Source organism: Lontra canadensis, unplaced genomic scaffold (genome assembly GCF_010015895.1).
Source record: "Lontra canadensis isolate GAN:19392208 unplaced genomic scaffold, GSC_riverotter_1.0 scaffold116, whole genome shotgun sequence".
Taxonomy (NCBI): domain Eukaryota; kingdom Metazoa; phylum Chordata; class Mammalia; order Carnivora; family Mustelidae; genus Lontra; species Lontra canadensis.
In genome coordinates this window covers 2,436,166-2,453,223 of record NW_022631110.1, presented here as the reverse complement: position 1 = coordinate 2,453,223, position 17,058 = coordinate 2,436,166, and positions in this window count along the sequence as shown.

Below are 17,058 nucleotides of genomic sequence, written 5' to 3'. Positions count from 1 at the left end.
AGTTACAACACTGTTTCCCTTCAAGAGAGATACGGCCTCTCCCACTGTACTTCTTAGCGGGGCCACCACACAATACCATAAACTGAGAGGCTCGAACCACAGAAATGTATCCTTGGACAGCTCTAGAGTCTAGAAGTCTGAGATTCTTCTCATCTCAGCTTTGTTCTTTCTGAGAGCTGTGAAGGAGAATCTGTTCCCTCCCTCTTCCCTAGCTCCTGGTGGGTTGCTGGCCAGTCTTTGGCTTTCCTTAGTTTGCAGATGCGTCATCCCAATCTTTCTTCACACGGCGCTCTCCCTGTGTGTGTGTCCAAATTTCCCTTTTTATAAGGACACTAGTCACATTGGATTTGGGGCCCATCATACTCCACCATGATCTCATCTTAACTAATTCTGTCTGCAATGACCCTATTTCCAAATAAGGTCACATTCTGAGGTTGGGGGGGGGTGTTAAGATTTCAACATATGAAAGGGGGGTGGGGTGGATACAGTTCACTGACAGCTTAGCCGGACTGAGGTGGAAGGTAAAGTGTGGGGCCTTGGGAGGCTGGGTACAAGGGGGGGCAAACAGGTTTAGAGAGTCTGGGATCTGACCCAGGTTCCTGTTTGGAACAACATGGGTTATGGAGAGCCAGAGGGACAAATGTAGTCAGAGTCACTGGAGACTCCACTGGAAAGATCAAATATAGACAGTTGTTCCAAAGGCCAAGACAGGATCTAGATTGTTTTGAAAGCTAAGAGTTATGAATCAGAGGGAGTCTGAACTGGGATGAAAGAAAGAAAGAAAGAAAGAGAGAGAGAGAGATTCAGGAACTTTAGAACAATAGACTTGGCAGAAGGTCAGCATGAGGCTTAGGTATTAGCAAAGAATACACTAAGGTGGGGCGCCTGGGTGGCTCAGTGGGTTAAAGCCTCTGCCTTCAGCTCAGGTCATGATCTCAGGGTTCTGGGATCGAGCCCCACATCGGGCTCTCTGCTCGGCGGGGAGCCTGCTTCCCCCTCTCTCTCTGCCTGCCTCTCTGCCTACTTGTGATCTCTGTCTGTCAAATAAATAAATAAAATCTTAAAAAAAAAAAAAAAGAATACACTAAGGTATTTCATTGGGTAATCAGCTTCTACTGGGTGTTCACTGCTATTGTGTAGTCTTCTAGTTATCTCTGTCTCCAACACTAACACATCTCTTCAAGTGGCACCTGGCTGGCTCAGTTGGCAGAGCATGTGACCCTTGATCTCGGGTTCATGAATTCAAGCCCCATGCTGGGTGTAGAGCCTATTTTTTTTTTTAAACAAATCTTTTTTTTTTTTAAGATTTTATTTATTTATTTGACAGAGAGAGATCACAAGTAGGCAGAGAGGCAGGCAGAGAGAGAGAAGGGGGGAAGCAGGCTCCCTGCTGAGCAGAGAGCCTGATATGGGACTCCATCCCAGGACCCTGAGATCATGACCTGAGCCAAAGGCAGAGGCCTAACCCACTGAGCCACCCAGGCGCCCTTGTAGAGCCTACTTTTATTTTTTATTTTTATATTTTTTAAAAATTTTAAAAAAGATTTTATTTATTTATTTGACAGACAGAGATCACAAGTAGGCTGAGAGGCAGGCAGAGAGAAAGGAAGGGAAGCAGGCTCCCTGCTGAGCAGAGAACCGGAGGTGGAACTCGATCCCAGAACCCTGGGATCACGACCTGAGCCAAAGGCGGAGGCTTTAATCCACTGAGCCCCCCAGGCGCCCCTAGAACCTTTTAAAAAGGAAAGAAAAAGACATCTCTTCAAAAGCTTTCCTCTTGCTTCAAGCGCCCAGTTCTACTTCCCTCTCTTATCCCCAACTCATGTCTTCCCCTCTACTGACATCAGGTCATCAATAGGACTAATTTTCTCCTTCTGCACACATATCCCTTTCTTCCTTCTTTACTGTTTCAGTAGAAGTGTCAGTTCTCTTTTTAAAGGCAAACCCCTTGGGGTGCATGGCTAGCTCAGTGAGTAGATCAGGGAACTCTTGAACTCAGGATTGAGAGTTTAAGCCTCAAGTTGGGCCTCAAGTAGTTGGATACTACTTAGAATAAGAAATAAATTAATTAAAATAAACAAAATGAAGAAAAACTCCTTGGGGAGCCTGGGTGGCTTAGTCAGTTAAGCATCTGACTCTTGGTTTCAGCTCAGGTCATGATCTCAGGGTCCTGGGATCAAGTCCTGTGTCATGCTCTGTGCTCCCCAGGGAATCTGCTTGGGATTCTCTCCCTTTCCCTCTGCCCCTCCCTGCCCACATGCACTTTCTCTCTCTCTCTTTCCCTCAAATAAATAAATATATATATTTTTTTAAGACTTTATTTATTTATTTGACAGAGATCACAAGTAGGCAGCGAGACAGACGGGGGGTGGTAGAAGCAGGCTCCCTGCTGAACAGGGAGCCTGATGTGGGGCTCGATCCCAGGACCCTGGGATCATGACCTGAGCTGAAGGCAGAGGCTTTAACCCACTGAGCCACTCAGCTGCCCCAGTAAACAAATAAATATTAAAAAAAAATTTTTTTAAAACAAAGGCAAACCCCTCATAAAATGAAATATAATCCATGATCCTGGGTTGGATCTTGTATGTGGGTATCTCTACTATAAAGAACACTTTGCTTATGGAAAGGACCTAGATGTCCATCAACAGATGAATGGATAAAGAAGATGTAGTGTATATATATACAGCGGAATACTGCGGGTATATATATATATATATATATATATATATACACACAATGGAATACTATGCAGCTATGAAAAGCTCCCAAATCCTACCATTTGCAATGAAATGACATGGATGGAACTAGAGGGTATTATGCTAAGCGAAATAAGTCAATCAGAGAAAGAGAACTGTCATATGATCTCTCTGATATAAGGAATTTGAGAGGCAGGGCAGGGGGTCATGGGGAGGGTAGGGAGGGTAAAAATGAAACAAGATGGGACCAGGGAGGGAGACAAACCATAACAGACTCTTAATCTCGGGAAACAAATTGAGGGTTGCTGGAGGGGAGGGGGGGTGGGAGGGATGGGGTGGCTGGATTATGGACACTGGGAGGGTTTGTGCTATGTTGAGTGCTGTGAATTGTGTAAGACTGATGAATCATAGACTTGTACCCCTGAAACAAATAATACATTATGTGTTAATAAAAAAAAGAACACTTTGCTATAAAGAACACTGTTAAGACAATTAGTGAAATTTACATTTGAACGATGCATTAGATAAGGCATTGTGTCAATATTAAATTTCCTGAATTTGATGATTGTAATATGGTTACAGAAGGAAATAATTACTGTTTTTAGGAGAGTATACATATGTATTGAGAGGAGAAGGTGATGATGTTTATCATTTAATCTCCAACATTGAGCAAAAAATATATATATTTTATATATGTACGTCAATAAGTATAATGTGTGTATTATTAAGTGTTTTATATATACATATATTTGAAGAAAAAGATGAAACACATAGGGCCTCATGCTAACAATGGCCGGATCTGGGGGAAAAGAAGTCAGGAGTTCACTGTAATATTTACGCAACACTTTTTTATAGTTTTGAAATTTTTTCAAAATAAAAATTTAATTAAAGAAAACACAGAAGAACCAGACTCCACTCCAGGTGAGGTGAGTAAGTCATTTAGCTTCCGTGCAGTTCTTCTGGAATAGAATTTCTCGATAGAATCACTTGAGCTGAATGCATTTGTTTAATCCTTTCTTAGGCATACAAGGACAATACAAATGCATATACCTTTTTCAGTATATGCATGAAAACTTCAAGGATTCAGCAAAGGATCAGTTTAAATAATAATATATTTGGCATGATGACTTTCTCAACTAATTACCATTAATTGCTATTTAAGAAGATTTTTAGTGCTTCCAAAGAAATAAAAAAAATGTTTTGGGGGCGCCTGGGTGGCTCAGTGGGTTAAGCCTCTGCCTTTGGCTCAGGTCATGATCTCCGGTTCCTGGGATCAAGCCCCACATCCAGCTCTCTGCTTGGCGGGGAGCCTGCTTCCTCCTCTCACTCTGCCTGCCTCTGTCTACTTGTGATCTCTGTCAAATAAATAAATAAAATCTAAAAAAAAATGTTTTTAATAAAAGAAAGGCAAACTCCTTCTCTTGGCCCTCATGATTTAAATCCTTCCCACCCTCTTCTTGGTTATCAGTGCTGCAAGTTTCCTTCCCCTTCCAGCTCTTGAAACATACATCAATTCTTTCCTCTGCTGTTCAATTTTAAGAAGCTCTTCACTATTCGGGAAAAGCCTCTCACTCTTTCCTCTAGTTACCATCCCATTTCTCTCTGATCCCTACTGCTCTGCTTCTTGAACATCTAGTCAATCCTCCTTGCTTCTCTGCTGAAAATATCCCGGGTGCAGATAGAATGAAACTCTGGAGACAAAGTAGGAGTGACACGTGGAGCCAGAGGTTATGTAAAAATCTGATTTGACTCAATAAATATTAACTACATTAGTCACTGTGTTAGGCCCCCAGAATACAAATATGAATCAAATATGGCAGGTTTAGCAATTGGCTTAAGGTCACAGATAGTAACCAAAGGAGCTGGGATTTAACCCCAGGTGTGTAACTCTAGAATCTTCTTTAGAGGGATTTATCTGATGGCCAATATAGGGGCAAGAATTGCGGTGTGGGGTTAGAGAGGAAGAAACCCTTAATCGTTAGTGTCATTTCCACACAGGGGAGAAATGAGAGAGCTGATAAGATGATAATTTCCCGAGAGAATTAAAGATTGGTCAAGAGTCAAAGGTCCTGGGTGCCTGCCACTTGCCAGAGCAGACAGAAAGCTAGGGACCACTAGAAACCCTCTGGACTCAGTTCTGTCCTGCCCAAAGGATGCTAGGTGGGCAAACAATTGCCAAAGCCAATGCCAACCTGATTCTCCTCTTTTGTGGGTCAGCATGGCCACACCCTTAGCCTCATCTGCTTCTCCCTTTGCTACGGTTGAACCACTTTCTTTGTCCCTGGTTCCTTGTATTTTCCTACTCTTTATTCTCCAAGAAAAGGCCTTGGGTGCATCCAAGCATATACAATCCTATGGCTTCTAAGACAGTGACTAAATCTGACTCTGCAGCTTCGACTTGCCTCCAACACCACCACCACCCCCGCCCCCCACCCAGTCCTATATCTCCTGCTGAATGCCCAGGCCACTTAGATGCCACTTTAGGTTCAAAATGTATACATGTGAACTTCTAATCTTCCAAAACCTGCTTGCCCCTCCCAATGCCACTTACTGTCCTCTAAGAGCATCACTATGCTCCCAACCCTTGGAGCCCTCTTCAGTTTCTCTTTAGTCTTCTGGAAACAATTGCAAAGGGTTCTATCAGTGATTTCCAAGTTTCTTTTTCCTTTTTTTCCCCATTTTCCCTCCGGCTGCGGTCCCAGTTCAGGCCATTACCTCCACATATCTTTCAACAATGACTTTGACTTCTCAACAATTTCTCTTGCCTCTAGCTGTCTCTCCCCTTCAGTCCACCGTGTGTGGAGTTGCCAAGCTGATTTGCCTAAATCACAGCTTGGATCCTGTCACTGCTTAGCTAAGAAAAGCTAGGACTGCCCACGCTCCACAAAGAAAGATCCAGGCTCCTCAAGGGACTTTCGAGGCCTTTTGCAGGCTGCTTTTTGCCTAGAAGTTGGAGGCATGAGCAGAATGATCCAGATGAGGAGAAGCTTCAGGCTTAACAGAGTCCTGCTCCAACCAGCTCACCATCCTGGACCAGAAGTGCAGACCTACCCAACGCTCTGCTGGCCACCCAGGGTGCCCCACTCTGTCAGCACCACACTTTGCAACGCTCTCGGTTTTCACTGTTGGGAGTGCTAACCCACTTGCTGCCCACTAGACAGATCCTGGCCAGCATCAAGACCCCATTCCATTCCCACTCTTCTGCAGACCTTTCCCAGGACACTCCTCGTGTCCCCTCCCTCTGGTGAACGTCTCTGAAGTAGTCTAATACCTCTTGTGTGAGCATCCATCTTCTATTACTATCACTACATTTCTTTTTTTTTTTTTTTTAAGATTTTATTTATTGGACACAGAGAGAGAGAGAGAGGGAGGGAGTGAGCACGCACAAGCAGGGAGAGAGGCAGAAGGAGAGGGAGAAGCAGGCTCCCCGCTGAGCAGGGAGCCCGATGCGGGGCTCGATCCCAGGACCCTGAGATCATGACCTGAGCCGAAGGCAGACGCTTCACCGACTGAGCCACCCAGACACCCCGAGATACTTGCATTTTTGTAAATAATACCAATAATCGTGGTTTACAATTTTTAGGATTTTATTAATTGTGTTGTAAATTTTTATGCAAATACCGTATCGCAGCTATCTGTTCTGATGTAGCTTTTTTTTTCCACCTAAGGTGATGTTTTCGAGATTTATTCCTGTGGCTACCTTCATTCATTGTACCTGCCATTTGCTCTAACAGGTGAATCAGTCAGGATCCCTATGAAAGGGCTTATCCAAAAGCATGAACTGGAAAGAGTCCACTGAAGGGACTCTTTCTAGAAGTTGGGGGGGGGGGCGGTTGAGGGAACCAACAAGGAATAGTGAAGCCCTAGGGACTAGCAGATGCGCTTGGCTCCAAATCCTGCATTGCTAGCTCTGTGACAATAGATCAGAGCCCTTTAAATGTCTGGCGTTGGCCAACTGGCATGCTGTGTGTAGAGCCGGGGTGTGACACTGCAGGAGGAAAGGGTTTGGCTTCCTGCTTTGCAGGCTCCTGCACGTTCACAGCTTCCCCAGTGTCCAGCCGCCAGCAGGGGCCCGGGGCATCCATCTCCCGTGGAGTTACAGCTCCAATCACATTTCTCCCTGTGAGCGGCTTTGTATGCTGCCCTAGAGGGACAATTCCCAGCAAGTTCCAGAGCACAGATTTCTAGGAGCTTGCCCAGGGCAGCACCAGGCCCTCTTACAAGCTTGGGGGTTGGGGGGCAGGGACCGTTGCTTGGGTGCTGGATGGCAGCCGGAGGGGTGGTGGCTGCTCTCCTGTCACTTCTGCCCATTTTCTTCAGAGTTCTCTTAACTTCTTCCTAGTCAACCTCTCATGGCTCCAATTCCCTGTTTAAGTTAATAACTCTTCATAGTCAACTTTCTCTGTTTAAACTACTGTGTGGCTCCTCTCTTCTGATTGGCCCCAAACTGATACTCTGTCATCGCTCCTAAACCTGCAGGGCCTCGGGGAGGAGACAGCGAAGGAAGCCAGTGAGAAACAGAGTTAGGGGAGATTGGTTGCCACCATAGGGAAACAGGGACATAAATAGACAATTTCTCATACGACAGAATATGACACAACATTGATGGCAGGTGGTCTTCACTTCCCTTTCTAAACACATTTGCACCTCTTCCCCATCCTGCTCTGTGCCTGGAAATCTGGCAGTTGGGGTGCTGGTAAGTGGTTAACACAAGCACCATGGAAAAAAAATTACTCTGGGAGCCTGGGTGGCTCAGTGGGTTAAGCCGCTGCCTTCAGCTCAGGTCATGATCTCAGGGTCCTGGGATCGAATCCTGCATCGGGCTCTCTGCTCAGCAGGGAGCCTGCTTCCCTCTCTCTCTCTCTGACTGCCTCTCCGTCTACTTATGATCTCTCTGTCAAATAAATAAATAAAATCTTTAAAAAAAAATTACCCTGATATGTAGGGTTTACTGATTTCTATGGTGTGGATACTCCCCGCGGGGCCAATTTCAACTTATCAACGTAGCATCACAGATCAAGGAGTTGGGAGGGGAGGCTCACCATTGGCCCCAGCACACCCCTGGAGGCTGACCTCTGAAGACTGCAAACTCCAGGCCTCCTGGTCCTCTTGCTTTCAGGTGGGAGACACAGCAGACTGGAGAGGAGAGTCCCACTCTCCCTGCTCCCCCCGCCCCCCCACGACAGGCTGTGGTTTGGCTGCAACTGATGAAAAGGAACAGAATTTGCTACCCCAAAATAAGCCTCTTTGGCCTGAGGATTATTTTGAGCTGGTTATTTTTAAGGAACAGCAGACATGGAAACGCTCTGAAAACCAAGTGCTAGAACTTACCCTTCTGTAAGAGGCACTTACGTGAATAAGGGAAATGTCCATTTGTAGGGGAGTCTCCCTCTCTGTACCAGGAAGAAGGGAACGACTCCCAAACTCTAGAAACTCTTAACCAAGGAGAAGGCAGTGCCCTAAGTCCTCATCACAATCCTACCCTTGTTTACTGCGCCCGGCCAGGTAACCGCCATAACGGACTCCCCACATCTTCGTTTGTCTCTAGCTGGAGATGACATTTAAGGTGGTGGCTTAGGCCATTCCGTGGAGTCACTCGGTTTTCCTGGGTCTCCGCCATGTCTGTAGGAGCCGTACCTGTTTTTAAACTTCTGTTGGTTTTTCTCCTGTTAATCTTTTATTACAGGAGGGTCTCAGCCAAGATCCTAGAAGGGTGGAGGGAAAATTACTGTGTTTCTCTCCTCACCATAAGCCTGGTTAAGTTGATTCTGCTGTCCTCTCTATTTTATAACAAGGCCGTGGCAGCCATCTCTGTGCACCTGTTTGATCTGTGTGTGAGAATTTCTTTCTTTCTTTTTTAAAAGGATTTTATTTATTTATTAGGGGGAGAGAGAGAGCACAAACAGGGGAGCTGCAAAGGGAGAGGGAGAAGCAGGCTCCCTGCTCGGTGTGGGGCTCGATCCCAGGACACTGGGATCATGACCTAAGCCAAGGCAGACACTTAATCAACTGAGCCACCCAGGCGCCCCTGCGTGTGAGAATTTTAGTGGTGGTGGCAGTGTTGCCAAATCAAATATAGGATACCCACTTACACTGGCATCTCAGTAAAACATTAATTTTTTAGTCTAAGTTTGTCCTGAATAGTGCATGGGACCTATTTATACAAAAACAATCATTCATTGTTTATCTGAAAATAAAATTTAACTGGGAGTCCTGTTTTGCTTCTGGTGTTGTTAAATCAGGCAACTTTACCTGGGGAGTGGAGTTCCTGTTGGGGTTTTGTTCTTTCTAAAAGAATGTCTCAGACGTAGTTTGGGTTCTGTAAATTACGTAGGTTGAATTGGCTTCATGCTCTTCAGGTGCCCCTCCTTGTAGTTTCCAGTCACCCACCACCCGGGGTTGGGTCTTCCTTTAATAGGGTTTGACAGTAGGGGAGACTGCGCCCTCACAGAGTAGACCTAGGGCTCTCAGGCTCAGGTGAGCAAGACAGAAGAAAGAGGCCTGTCCCTGGAGGAGGCTCAGGAGCCCGTCCCTGTCTCAGACTCTGGATATTTACATTCAGCTTTCCCCATCACCCTCCATGGGCCAAAGCCTCTGAAGAGGCCAGTGGGTTCACATTTGGATCCTGCTTCCTTCCCTTCCAGACTCCCCTTCCCCACCGGGCTCACCCTACCTCCAGGGTGGGGGGGGCACAGGTCGGACTCTGGGGTCCCACCTGGACTCACATCCCTGAGCATCATACTTAATCTCTTGTTTATGGGTGAATGTGGCCTGGGAGGGGGTGGGGTGGGGTGGCAGCAAGGAGTGTGTTAGAAAGTCAGGTGACAAGTTAATGCCCAGAAAGGCAATTAATGATGGTGAAAAGTGTTGCCCCCTGGGGATATTCGTGCCTTAAGCAGTAATTCAAAGGGCTGGAGTTCTAACAATAGATGTTAGACGATTTCGGAGAAGCTTTGTGACACTGAGCACATATGAATGAAACTTACTTGTCTTCGGTAAAGTCCTTGTCTTTTTCACCACTTCTCCTATAAGCTTCTTTTATTTTCCCTCATCCAGAAGAGATCCTAATCTTCTGGACTTGGAGATGTAGATATTAAATAGATCCAGATCTAGTGGAAAATGGCTCTGTTTCCTTCCCTGTCTCGGGCTTTGTCTTAGCCACAGGAAAGAGTCGCTAAAGTTGTGCCACAGTGCCATCTGCTGCCTGAAAGCGACAGGCACCACAGGCGCTTTTAGCCTGTATTTTTACAAAAGCAGGTTTTTTTCTTAAAGGGAACGAGGACCATTTTGGTTTGCTTTGCTTTGTTCTGTAACGTTCATGAACATCCGTGCTTCTCCATCACTACGGACTTTGCTAAAGCTTTTGGTCGGCTAAGAAGACATTGCCCAGGTGGTGGCTTCTGTCTCAGGGGGTTTGGGTCTGAGATGGGGCATTTGGAACAAGCTTTCGGGTGATGCCGGCACCGCTGGTGCCAGGAACACTTTTGAGTGGCAAGGAGATGGACCAGAGTAGCCCACGCACCTGAGCAGGGGACTTTTCTAGACAACCTTCCTTGGAGAAGTAGATCTTAAATGGATCCAGAACCTGTGTACGATTACTGTGTTTTTGTTTGCTTCCTCGGCTTGCTGGGAGGAAAGAGAAAAATGATCGTGTATAATTGTCCCACAGTGCCATCTATTGTCTGAAACTGGCAGGCACCTGAGAGTTACTTTCTGCATTTTATCACAGCAGTTCCTTCTCTAAGATTTGAACCATTCGGAGGGGAGTTGTGTGTTTTTGTTGTTGTTACTGTTGTTTTTAGTAGACTCCACGCCCAATATGGGGCTTGAACTCTCGGACCCTGAGATTAAGGGTCACATGCTCTACCGACTGGGTACCTACCCCTCAGGGCAGTTCCTTTTCTGGGAGGGAACCAAGATTATTTTGTCCATGGTTTGTTTTGTTTTGTAACATGAATAAACTTCTGCAGCTCTATGTAGCTAAAATTTTTAAAAGCCTAAAAGTTCTTTAGAAGCCCTGAAATAAGGATTTTAGAATTTCTTTGAGCACTTGAATGGCCTAAAGTTTTAATTTTTATTGTTTGATGATGTCAGAAATGATGTTTTCATTTAATTAGGGTGTTGGAGGAGAAAGAGTCAGATTAACAGGAGAAAAACCAACAGAAGTTTAAAAACAGGTACGGCTCCTACAGACATGGCGGAGACCCAGGAAAACCGAGTGACTCCACGGAATGGCCTAAGCCACCACCTTAAATGTCATCTCCAGCTAGAGACAAACGAAGATGTGGGGAGTCCGTTATGGCGGTTACCTGGCCGGGCGCAGTAAACAAGGGTAGGATTGTGATGAGGACTTAGGGCACTGCCTTCTCCTTGGTTAAGAGTTTCTAGAGTTTGGGAGTCGTTCCCTTCTTCCTGGTACAGAGAGGGAGACTCCCCTACAAATGGACATTTCCCTTATTCACGTAAGTGCCTCTTACAGAAGGGTAAGTTCTAGCACTTGGTTTTCAGAGCGTTTCTATGTCTGCTGTTTCTTAAAAATAACCAGCTCAAAATAATCCTTATGCCAAAGAGGCTTTTTTTGAGTGGTCTATTCTACTCCTCTTCAAGAATTTCATCCCACCAATATTTTTTTTTTAAGATTTTATTTATTTATTTGACAGAGAGAGATCACAAGTAGACAGAGAGGCAGGCAGAGAGAGAGGGAGGAGCAGGCTCCCTGCTGAGATTGAGCCGAAGGCAGAGGCTCAACCCACTGAGCCACCCAGGCGCCCCCCACCAATATTTTTGAATTGTCAGTTGAGGAGCAAAACTCTGGGTTTGGACCTTTGCAGGGACATACATGTAACAAGAGCTTTTTGCAAATAGGGCTGGAGTGAGACAAAATGCAGCACAAAATAAGGTGGAGCCGGAGGGAGCTACTGGAGCCGAGCGGGGAGAGCGAGAACTCTGAGGGGCTCCTCAGTGCCATGTGGACAGGCACTAGAGAGGAGCCAAGTCTCTCCCTCCAGGGTCTGGAAAGTTATCAGCTCTAGAAGGATCATTTACAGGCCACACAACCAGCAGCAGGGCACTAACCAGAAAGATCTCCCCCTGGCCATAGCGTCAGCTGTGGTTTTGAGCCAAGATTCTCCATTCTGCAAAACCCCAACTGTGTTTTGTGCCCAGAGTGGGAAGCACCTCCTTATCCACTCGGTTTGGCCCATAGTCATGAGGGCACAAATTCAGGATCGCTTTTGCCCCAAACTCCCACAGAATTTATAATGAAACCATTTTCCTGCTTAAACAACAACAAAACCCTGGGAGGAGGGGTGGGATAACTGGGGGATGGGCATTAAAGGGAGCACATGATGTAACTGATGGATCACTGGCCAGTTACCTGTCTCAGCTTCCCCATCTGTACCCCCCTTTTGGGGTGATGGAGAGGATGAAATGAATGTATGTGCTTAGCCCAGTACTTCTCGTATTTGGGTGATGAAAACCCATATATGTTGCTGTTAGTGTTATTTATACTTACAGGAGGCTAAGTAAGGCACCTTGAATGTATCAGATCCATTCCCTGGAACCTGGGAATACTGCCTTCTATGGCAAAGACGTTGTAGATGTGATTAAGCTAAGGAATTTGAGGCCTGGGTTATCCAGATTGACCCTAACTGGAATCACAAGGGTCCTTATGAGAAGGAGAGAAAAGGAGATGAAGGGAAGGCAATGCAATCACAGAGGCAGAGGTTACAGGTTGGAGGGATGCATCTAGGACGCAAGGAATGCAGGCAGCCACCAGAAGTGGGGAAGAGGTGGGAGACAGATTCTCCTCTAGAGCCTTTGGAGGATCATGGCGTGTCCTGTTGACACCTTGATGTGGGCCCAGTAAAACTGGTTTCAAGCTCCTGGCCTCAAGACCTGCGCCTGGGTGGCTCAGTCAGTTAAGTATCAGACTCTTGATTTCAGTTCAGGTCATGATCTCAGGGTCCTGAGATTGAGCCCCGCATGGGGCTCCTCGCTGAGTGTGGAGTCTACTTAAGATTTCCTCTCCCTCTCTCTCTGCCCCTGCCCCCTAGTCCAGTGTTGTTATCTAAAAAGTTACCTGCGGCTGTGTGGTCCATGGCACGCAATATAAAAGAGTAGAAACGGGGGTGGTTTAGAAATTGGATGTTTTCACAATTCCTGAATTTCCTTTCTTTTTTTTTTTAAAGATTTTATTTATTTGACAGAGACAGACCTAGCAAGAGAGGGAACACAAGCAGAGGAGAGGGAGAGGGAGAAGCAGACTCCGCACAGAGCAGGTAACCTGATGCAGGACTCCATCCCAGGACCCAGGGATCATGACCAGAGCTGAAGGCAGATGCTTAACCGACTGAGCCACCCAGGTGACCCTTCCTGAACTTTCTTGTGGGATATGTAAGTTACATAAATGCAGCTACTCACTTCTGCTTGGCAAGCCAAAGAGATAAGAACCTGGCAGAAAATTTGACTTGAAAGGTGTAAAGAGGGGGAAAAAATTTAAAAATGGGACTTAGGCTTCCTTACTACCAATCACATAAACTTCTGAGGCCCTTACCATCCTAAAAAAAAAAAAAAAAAAATCTTTAAATGTAATTTACACATCAGTCTTTGATCTCTCTTCTGACAATCCTTTTTAGAACGCTTCTTTACCGACTTCTTATCACTTAATACCTTGGTAGACTGAGAATATTGCCAGTAAAATTTGTCAATGGAGCAAAGGTTTATCTAAACCATTTATTCAAATCCTGTTGGCAGGCTTCTATTTCAGGAATGTAATTAAAACCAACGACTGCAGCTTGAATTCTCACTGGATACAGACTCTGCTGGCCAGTCTCTTGTGGATTCCACTTCAATGTTATATTAATTACAAGCTTCATCTAATTAAAATTCCTGGTCTGTGGTCTTTCTCTAACCCTTTATGCCCCAATATTCCTAAGGTGAGCCTGGCAGTGATTGTTTCAAATGTTCACTATCTTTGTTCCCCTGAAGGCTTGCAGGCAGTGCTGTGGTGTAGAAAATTAGAATTCGTTTCTTAAAATTCATACCATGGGGGGGGCTGTTTCCAGCAAATGGTGCTCCCATCAATGGGCTGTCTGTAGCTTTAATGTCGTGGTTCTCATCAAGCCACCTTCAAAACTACCTTATCCTGGGTGCTAGGACGAAGTATGTTAGACCTGCAGGACACGGATGCCTGGGTGTTGTACAGACAAAAACCCAGATGGTACAGCCACAGAGACAAGAGCTCCTGCTGCTCGCTGATTTAATTGTTGTGTGTGAATACCAAAAATAGAAACAGATTCTACCTCTCCATTCGTGGCTTCCCACTAATGGCATAATGATGGCGCAAACATCAAAACTCGTGGAGCCTAAAAATCCCTGTCTCCCAGCAATCGAGCTCCTTTAAAATTGGCATACCCATGTGACATAGTGACAAAGGAAGTGACACAGTGACAAAAACAACAACAACAACAACAACAACAACACTTTTTTGCCTTGCCAAACAGCAGCAGGCAAAAGAGGGGACTACAGCCCGTATGCCCAAAACAGAGACAGCCTACATGGGAGGTGGGTAGGCTAAGGCTCCTGGGGAAGAGGGCGTGTGAATGTGGGATCTTGTAAACATCAGATTATACATGATGATTTTTAGTGTTCATCTGGGTCTTGATGCTCTTATCTCACGAATGCTGATGCTTTATCACGACTTCTCATCTGTGGCCAAATGTGTGCTATTTATCTTCTGTGGCTGACTCTGCTTTGGGTTCATGCACAGTGTGTTCTAAACCGAAAATAAAATTACCTTTAGATAACTGCTCAAGGTCAGAGACTTGGTGAGTGGTAGGGGAAAGGGTGGTCCCTGAAACCAACAAGATCCTTGTAGAAATCCACACTGCCTGCCTAAAAGGCAGGCCACTGATTTACTTACATATCCTATTACTCACTAGAATATTAAAAGGCAATACAAGAATGCAGGTTGTTTGTTACAGTGTTATAATTTTTTCTCAAATGATCACTGCTGCTGTTACTACATCCAATGATTACAATTAAATTTCCTTAATGACTATACCAGTAACATTGACTTTGTGGTTGAGCTGAAGCCTATCTTTCTATTTTCCATAATGAAAGTTTGTTAAACAAATTAGTTGTGTAGACAAGACTACTGAGTGGAAAGGCTATATTCAATCCCTTTACACGACATGTAAACACTTGATATGCCAAATCAGTGTGCTGACAGCAAACAATTTTATCTGTTTGCTAAAATTGGTTTCCCGGATAATACATTATTAGTCCAATTACAGAGGCTATATATTTTTGAAAGCATGAAAACTTGATTTAGAACATAACATTCCTACTGTTCTCAGATGGATATGCTGTTCTTACTTCACTGTAATTATTAAATTTGACTCCTTGTAAAAGAATTAGAAGTCTAGTCTAACCACGTCGTTTCACGAGTTAGTAAACAGAGGCTCAAAAGCCTCCCTGATGGAAATAGACATCATCTGGTGACGATCAGTTTAGTGTAATAGACTTGAGCAGTTTCTTTCATGAGTACAAGGAAGGTTCAAAGTCAGTGGCAACTGGCTGCTGCCGCTGCCACTGTGAGCTTCTACTTCTGCCATCTATTTGTCCCACCCCAGTTTGCCTGGTACCATCAGCTGGCACCTGGCATCACATTTCAACCTCCTTCTTGGGCCTGTCCTGTACCACAGGTGTTAAAAAGCTAAAAACTACCTTACCCCGTTGGAAGTGAGGGGACAGCCAACTTCTTGCTGCTTCGGTGCCACCAAGAGGTGAAGTTTTATGCACGCAAGATCTGGGATCCATTGGGCCTGGTGATGCAAAGAGGCCATTGTTGCCAGGGAAACTAGATTTTTTTAAAAGCAATTTTATTCAGCTAAAAAATTATTATTAAAAATTTTAAACATACATTTGAGATTAATATAATGAATGATTTTATATCCACCATTGTGATTCAACATAACTATTTTCTTTTATTAATATAGAATGTATTATTTGTCCCAGGGGTACAGGGCTGTGAATCATCCGTCTTACACAATTCACAGCACTCACCATAGCACATACCCTCCCCAATGTCCCTAACCCAGCCACCCTATCCCTCCCCACCCCCTACAGCAACCCTCAGTTTGTTTCCTGAGATTAAGAGTCTCCTATGGTTTGTCTCCCTCCCCGGTCCCATCTTGTTTCATTTTTTCCTTCCCTTTCCCCTACAACCACTCGCCCTGCCTCTCAAATTCTTCATATCAGAGAAATCATATGACAATTGTCTTTGTCTGATTGGCTTATTTCACTTAGCATAATACCCTCCAATTCCATCCATGTTGTTGCAAATGGCAATATTTTGGTTTTTTGATGGCTGCATAAAATTCCATTGTATATATACACCGCATCTTCTTTATCCATTCATCTCTTGATGGACATCTGGGCTCTTCTCATAGTTGGGCTATTGTGGACATTGCTGCTATAAACATTGGGGTGCATGTGCCCCTTCGGCTCACTACATTTGTATCTTTAGGGTAAATACCCAGTAGTGGGATCGCTGGGTCATTGGGTAGCTCTATTTTCAACTTTTTGAGGAACCTCCATCCTGTTTTCTGCAGGGGCTGCACCAGCTTGCATTCCCACCAACAGTGTAGGAGGGTTCCCCTTTCTCCCCATCTTCACCAACATCTGTCATGGAAACTAGATTTTAGCTGCGCGTCCAACCATTATGGTAGCAGCTCCGGCTCTTCCCTTTCTCTTCCACTGCACTCCGTTGTCTAGTCTCCTAGGCAAAAGTGGCCACTAGGACTTCCGTTCTCCCCACGTCAGTTTTTCTGGGTTTCTCTAGAACAGTTGAAGAACCCCGGGCTCCATGCCCACCTTGCCCCTGACATTCCCTGCAAATGAAAACTGGTAGGGACCCCTGGGAGATCTAAATCTTTTCTTGCAAACCACCCCCCCAAAACAAAACAAAACAAAACAAAAAAACGATCTTCCTCATAATACAAAGTTAGATGGCATAGGAAAAAGTACTCCTTGAGAAGTTCTATCTTGATCTACAACAAACAGAGAGAAATGAAGTGTTTCTAGCATGACCACAGTGGTGTTTCAGAAAGAGGCGTCTAGCAAGAATTAGAGGAGAAGAAGGTGGAATCAGGTAAGCTGTGGGGGGCTGTTTTCGTAGCACGTTGGTTCCTTCCTTCATCTGACATATGCTTCCTAAGTTGTTACTACTCCCTGTTCATTGTACCAGATGCTAAGGATACAACCGATGCGAGACTGACCCTGCCTTTGAGAAGCTTATGGCAATTTAGCAGGAAATGGCAATCAGGCAGCGTAAATGCTAAACAGAGGATACTCCAAA